At 37.1% G+C, this 7,250-nt stretch overlaps 1 pseudogene across 1 annotated transcript; it reads left to right on the forward strand.

Moving 5' to 3' along the window:
* The first annotated feature begins 490 nt into the window (after positions 1-490).
* Positions 491-5,076, forward strand: LOC149212414 (uncharacterized protein At4g15970 pseudogene; annotated as a pseudogene). Its single transcript, XR_016250015.1, has 3 exons — positions 491-886; positions 1,365-1,727; positions 4,641-5,076. The product of XR_016250015.1 is annotated as an uncharacterized protein At4g15970 pseudogene (transcript).
* The last annotated feature ends 2,174 nt before the right edge of the window (positions 5,077-7,250 follow it).

Below are 7,250 nucleotides of genomic sequence, written 5' to 3' on the forward strand. Positions count from 1 at the left end.
TATTTAATTTTTATATTTTTTAAATATTTTAAAAATTTCAATTTTGATGACGAACAGATTTCTCAAAATTTTCAATGTAAATAGTTCTCAAAATTTTCAGTGTAAATAAGTTAAAACAACGCAACATCCTCAACATGAAAGTATAAATAATTGACATAATTGACTCTTCTTTTATTCATTAAGGCAACCAATATATATTATATCATTGATTCATTAATAAGCAATAGCTGTAATGTATTTACTTAAATCTAAAAATAAATATATACAGTCTCACATATAGCCACTTTTAAATAATATACTAGTTTAACCAACATGTACAACCTACCTATTAACAAATCAATAACACCATACATAAATACATACATATATATTGGTGATTATCAATCAAATTCAAAAAATTTGCCCCAAGATGGATAACTATGATGAACTGGATACAGCTGACGACGTGCTGCGGATCATCCTGAGCAGATTGTGGGTTGGCCATGAGATAACTTCAATCTTCAATCAATCGGGTCAGGGACTACAACGGCGGTTGGGCTGCCTCTGTATTTGACTCTTTCCACCATCTAGAATCGTTCAATTTCTGTTGAATTGTGTGGAGATTTTTGGGTGTATCGGTGGCAATCATAATGAAAATGTTTTAGTATAGGACCCGAGGGATTTCAGCCTTAGAGCCATTAGATTGCAAGAGATACATCTTGTTGATCCGAGTATGACGAACCAGCAGCTTGAAAACAAATTGCAGACCATTCAGCCCACAACAGTCTGCAAATATGTCATAGTAGCATGTGTCTTGATATTCACAATGGTGCTTGCACTGCAATATTACTATAACCCACTTGGAGTGAGCAATGGCCGAAATTTTTTCGGCTCGTCGACAAACCATGTAGGTTGGGCTTTGTGAATATATTAATTTTTCATGCATTCAATTTTTTGTAACCCACACAGCAATCTGTGTAAATTCGGATTGAAAAGTTAACGTTTAAATATTGGAAAGGTCAAACTTTGTTTAACACACATTTAAGGAAATGCCTGCTATTCCCACAGTCTGGTATTATTGTAGATTCCAAAAATATGTTAAATTTGAAGCTTTATATCAATTTCAGATTCCAAAAATATCTTAGAATTTGAAGATCGGCTAAAAAACAACCTTTCTTCTGACCATGGGATGAAGTTGGGGGGAAGTTCAGGGAAGGTCTGGTTGTGGTTGTTTTTACTTCAGAGAAATTTGAAATTAACATGATTACTCTTTGCTTTGATAATTTTGAAGTCAACATTTATACATACATTAATTTTGGGCAGAATAGTCCTCTCCAATAAATAGATTTTCTTGACTATTACTGTTTTTCTGTATCAACTTGCAGAGTTCAGAGTTGGATTTAGGCAGACTTCTAGAAAAGGTTTCAATGCCAAACAAGACTCTGATAATCACAACGATAAACGCAGCTTGGGCCGAACACAACAGTTTACTGGACTTGTATCTCCAGAGCTTTCAAATCGGTGAAGGCACACGACAGCTAATGAAACATCTCCTCCTCGTTGCTGTAGACCAGAAGGCATTCGAGCGTTGCCAACAGATTCATCCGCACTGCTATCTTTTGCTAAACGAAGGATCTGATTTTTCAGGCGAGAAGGTTTTTATGACCCAAGACTACCTGGATCTGATGTGGGCTAGAATACTATTTCTGAAACATGTGTTGGTGTTGGGTTACAACTTCGTTTTCTCGGTAAGTGTATTTCAATTCCATAGACCTGAGAGATTAATACCGATAAGAATAGAAAAACTGCTTCAAACCCTAATCAAATGGCATGTGGAGATATGTAAACTTCTAATATAGATATATTTAAGCCTGGTTCAAGTGAGGTGTGTAATGAAGTAAATTAGTTGACTTTATGCTTGTTAATAAAATTTTCAATTATTTTCAGAATATTTTGGAATATAATAATCATTGAATAAGGAAATTTTATGTATATTATTCGCCTTAGATTTGCAGATTTAAATCAGAAGTACCAGATTTGTCAAAATTATTAAAGCCATAATTTATTTTTATACAAGCCATAATTTATTTTTATAAAGAAAAAAATTTGTAATGTGTTTTTTTTTTTAAGCTTGGTAGGTTTTTTTTTTTCCATTCATTTATAAGAAAATTTCCACCACATAGATTGACGAGATGGCCTCAACTTGCCCATTGGGAAATCAAATCTGTTCACCACCTATCCTCATTGTATACCATCAAAAAACAAAAAAGTTTCAGTCTTTCTATCCAAGCTATATAAGTCTCTGTTTCATGACCATACTCTGGATTTTTATCTATACATATTCTTTCATAAGGAAAAGTAAAAGCTATCCGCATATAAACCAAAATTAAACAAAGGAGATTATCTAGTTATTTTGTTCCTCCGAGGCCAATTCCACAGGCGCGGGGGTCTTTGACATTCGATCCCGACATCTCAGACAATTCCAAGATGTGTGGGATATGCTTTTCAATTCTGCCAAGCCTGATATCTTGCTTATGGAGTTGACATTAAACTTTCTGGGATTCCTGTTTGCAGCTCGGCATGCCTTGGACAGAAACAACCATGCCTACCAAGATTTGCTCCATGGCCTTGCCCAATAGGATTTTCATCAGCCAATAAAGGTGTAAGGTCTACTTAAATTGCGTTACCCTACCTCTAGTGGTACCAGGGTTCAGGACAAGGGTCCTCCTGTCATCCATGTCTTCCTTAGCCTCGCTGCTCTGCTCAACTTCTACTTCCCATTCCTCTAAATTTTTTTGAATACCTTCATTAGTGCCCTTGCGATATGCCTTTACAGCCTCACTGATAAGCCTTTCCACTGATTTTCTACCCCTGCAAAGCTCAGACGTGCTCGGTTCCTTTTCGTTTCTGGGCACCTGGTTCCGTCTTCCACGACCACGACTTTTCGCAGGTTGAGCCATGACAGATATGCCCCAAACATGTTCAGAGCAACAATTTGTTAACCAAAAACAATTCATCGTGATATAACAATGCTCTCGTCTATGAGTTGGATTACCACTGATAACCGCCCCACCTTGCTCCTCCCCTTTCCCTTTGGTATCAGTGTCAGGGCCTTCGTGGTCATAGGTCCATTCCCCAGGAGGGATCGGCCTACTGCTACCAGCAATGAGACCTCGTCACCACACCGAACTCCCCACTACCGCAGTCCGGTTCTCTTTCCCTTACCAATTCCAAGTTGGTGAGCATTGCTGCTTGGCAGAGTTAGGCCAGCCATGGTTAACAGACCCCTTCCCTTCTGCCCAAGACACCAACATATAGCCTCTTATATTTTCATGCCCAACTTCCCACCCGTGATTCCTAGCAGTTCCCTATCTGCATTAGTTTCTATCTACTTCCCATCAACTACATTGGTGTCGACAACAGTGGTCCACACCTAGGCAGTCGCTTAACTAACACCTGTGCCCCTCCGCACCAAGCTCATGACTTCTACCTGCAAAACCCCTATAGGTATCCCCACTCAGCCCTCAGCCCACAGTTCCCAACATCCCCATGCATGACAGTAAGATTTCGAACCAGAGAGAAATTGTTGCAATACCCGGCAGTAGCAAAATATAGACACAGGACAAAGCCAACACAACCAGATGCCAACCCCAATTCCACCAAGATTCTTAACTTCCCAATTATCCTTCCTAATTTCCCCCCCTCCCTCTAGTAGAAACCCAAACAGGTCAATATTGCAATGGAAGAGAGATACCGAAAAACATACTCGTTGATATTTGCAGCGTCGACAAGCTTGAAGCTAAGGATGGCGTCACCAAACATGTCCAGTGCACCAGCTCCTCCATCCACGAACAAACTCACCAACATCATCCACCTGCCTACCCTTTTCCCCATTAAAACCTTCTCCTCCACCATCCTCGTGCGAGCTTTCCCACCTCCCTTCATGCAATCATGCCAAGGGCCATATCACCCATTGCCTCAAGCGTGTGGGCGATGGTGGTATATTACTCATGTGTACTCAACATTAATGCTCTTAGCAGCCAAGGTTTATATGCATAAAAAAAATTGAACTGCCACCCGGAATCCAACCATCCTCAAATGACTCATGGTTATCTTTGTGGGTGTTCCTTGTTTGAATTTTAACTTTCTGGAACATAAACTCTCTTTGTGGCCACCATCTCATCCTTTTTGTGTGGTGCATTTTTCTATTGTTCTAGTTCATGGGTAGATTCTGATTCTGTGTCATTATGTTTGTGAATTGCATTGCTAAATATGATCCAATGGTTAGTAGAGAAATTTAGTCCCAACGTATATTATGTTCTCATCAAAAGCAAGACTATTTATGCATTCCAAACATTATTTTTTCAATTGATAAAGAAAATTATCATTAATTCATCCTTAGCTTAATTACATATTCAAAATATATCCAAAAATAAAACCGTGAGGCCCTCGCTCCTATCCATCAGATTCTCAGATGGATATAAGTTGAAAGTATTATTTGCGGACAACATGTTACATGTGCCAATTCAATGTACGGAAATCCCAGTAAAGTAGCAAATATATCTTTTTTCCATTTTAGTATGTTACCATTAAAACTTGAAATTTAATTCTCTCAATGCTATATTTAAGCATTAATTGGTTCTGGATGATTTCTTGAACAGGATACGGATATACTGTGGTTCCGGAATCCGTTCCAATTATTTGATGAAAACGCCGATTTTCAGATTGCCTGCGATAATTACGTCGGCGATCCTCACAACATGTCGAATGCGGTCAACGGAGGTTTCAACTTCGTTCGATCCAATGACAGAAGTATTGAGTTTTATGAATGGTGGTATGACTCCAGAAGTTCCTACCCCAACATGCACGAACAGGGCGTTTTGAACGAGATCAAATCAGAGAAGCGCATGTCTGAAATAGGGTTGAAGATGCTTTTTCTTGATACCAAGTATTTTAGTGGGTTCTGTCAGCAGAGAGCAAGTCTGAGATGTGGTCACAATGCATGCCAATTGCTGTATAGGCATGAATGCTAAGCTTGCTGATTTGACTTTAATTCTGCAGGATTGGGCATCCTTCCCTCTCCCAACGCCAGTCTAACAACCCAAGTCCACTGGAGAGCTCCCAATTCCTGTTTGCAGGGCTAATTGTTTTTTTTACGTTCTTTCTTGAGATTGGTATTTTCTGAAATATTGATGTACAGAAAATAACAAATTAGAATAAGTTGAAATGAGATAAAATCTTTATATTAATGGTAAATTTTGAAAATATTACTGAATTCTAAAATTTAGAAAAAAATATTTATTTGACCTAGTATCAAATTTGAGATATTCTTAAAATTTTCAATTTAAAATATAAATCTAACAAGCTTGAAACAATATTGGAAAGTGATTTAATTTAATAAATTTAGTTTCAGAAAATACTTGCATTGCTTCCTACTATTGACATATCCAGAAAGTGATTTAACTAAATGATTTTAGTTTTCATTTTGCATTAGACTTGTACCTACTATTGACATATCCAGAAAGTGATTTAACTAAATGATTTTAGTTTTCATTTTGCATTAGACTTGTACTGTACTATTCAGAAACAAATTTTTCCATTTTCGATAATGGATATACTAACAGCCTAATAAATATATCGTCTATCACTCCTGCAAATCATTTAACAGCCTAATAAATAGATTGTCTATCACACCTGTAAATCATATAAATACACTCGAATAAGGTTGGACTGCTTGCCAAACATGGACAACCATAAGATGACTTAATTTTAAACAAAAGTAAAATTTCCCATAATATCATTGCGGCTACCATATACAATTTTAATGCTTTGACCCAGTGTGTCATAGAGGGCAGCATTCAGTTCTTGCACTCTTACGAATCAATTGAATAACTTAGTATAAGTTTGTATTATTTTTAACATATTAGTTGATTACTTGAATAGAATAGTTTTAACATTGGAAGGTGATTTAATTGAATGATTTTAGTTTTAATTAGGTTGATATTTTTTTGGAAGGTGATTTAATTGAATGATTTTAATTTTAATTATGTTGATAGTTTTTTTTAAAGGGGAATATTTGTGGTGAGAAGATAAAAATAATAATAATAAAAATAATTTATTGGTCCATGGTATTGACCCATAGTATTTATGAGGAATATAGGTTTTTTAAAAGAGGAAACACTCTTTACACAGAAAAATTCGATCTAAGATATGCAAAAGTAATAAATTTGTATTACTCTTAACATTAACACGAGAAAGTGATTTACTTAAATGGTTTAACATGAAAAATTGATTTACTTAATGATTTTAGTTTTAATTATGTTGATAGTTTTTTTTTTTTAAATAGAATAATTATTTTTTAATTTTAAAATTTTATTTTATGTTCATAGTTTTCTTTATACAATAGATTGAATTATAAATTTTTCATTATTAATTTCTTTACAACACATAAACAGTAAATGGATGAAGTATTTGATTCCACATCATATTGGTCATGAGACTATTGCAGCAAGAAGTATGCACAATGGTGCATATCATCCCAAGGGTAATCAGAGCTAGACATAGCTTCCATGATATCCTCATCGAAATGGAGGATGGGCGAAGATGAGGAAAACTGACTACATGATGCGACGATAGTACCTGGTGCATCATCATGAGAAAGAAGGTTCACATATGCACCATCTGGGATGGTAGACGATGAGATAGTAGACGGAAAATATACTGATGTTGAGACCTAGATTTTGAATGAAGGAGGTTCAATAGAAGCGCGCATAGAAACCTCAGAGAGGTTTTCCTGCGAGGAACTCAAGGATGACGACAAGTAAAGGATATGGACCGTGGAGTCCGTCATCTCAACATTGGGGGAGGGATCACGATGGTGGGACCAGAGTCCCCCTATTCTGGTGTACTAGTGGTACCAAAATCCACAAGTAGAGGAGTAGGTGATCCACTACGAGTGGCCTCGTACTTGCAAAGTGCTTGAAGGCAATCACAAAATTCGTCAAGACGAGGGAAATAATGGGAATAGTGACCATAATGATCGCACAAGGCACAAGGGTGATTTGTGCGCAACGTTTTGAGTTTCTTGGCTAGTCCCGGTAAGGTAACTTGGACCTCAGGGATATTTGACTCAGGGAACGTTTCATGAACCAAAGGTTTGAGACGAGGAAGCTCAGGACAGTTATTGGTGGCATGCCCAACAACCTCACATAAAGCACACAGAGGTGTCGGCTTTGGAGCTTTGGGAGCGAAGGTGCTTGGGGAGCCTTGTC

Source organism: Pinus tabuliformis, chromosome 1_1 (genome assembly GCF_031772625.1).
Source record: "Pinus tabuliformis cultivar Carrire ecotype Pingquan chromosome 1_1, CPIR1, whole genome shotgun sequence".
In the NCBI taxonomy this organism is placed as follows: Eukaryota; Viridiplantae; Streptophyta; class Pinopsida; order Pinales; family Pinaceae; genus Pinus; species Pinus tabuliformis.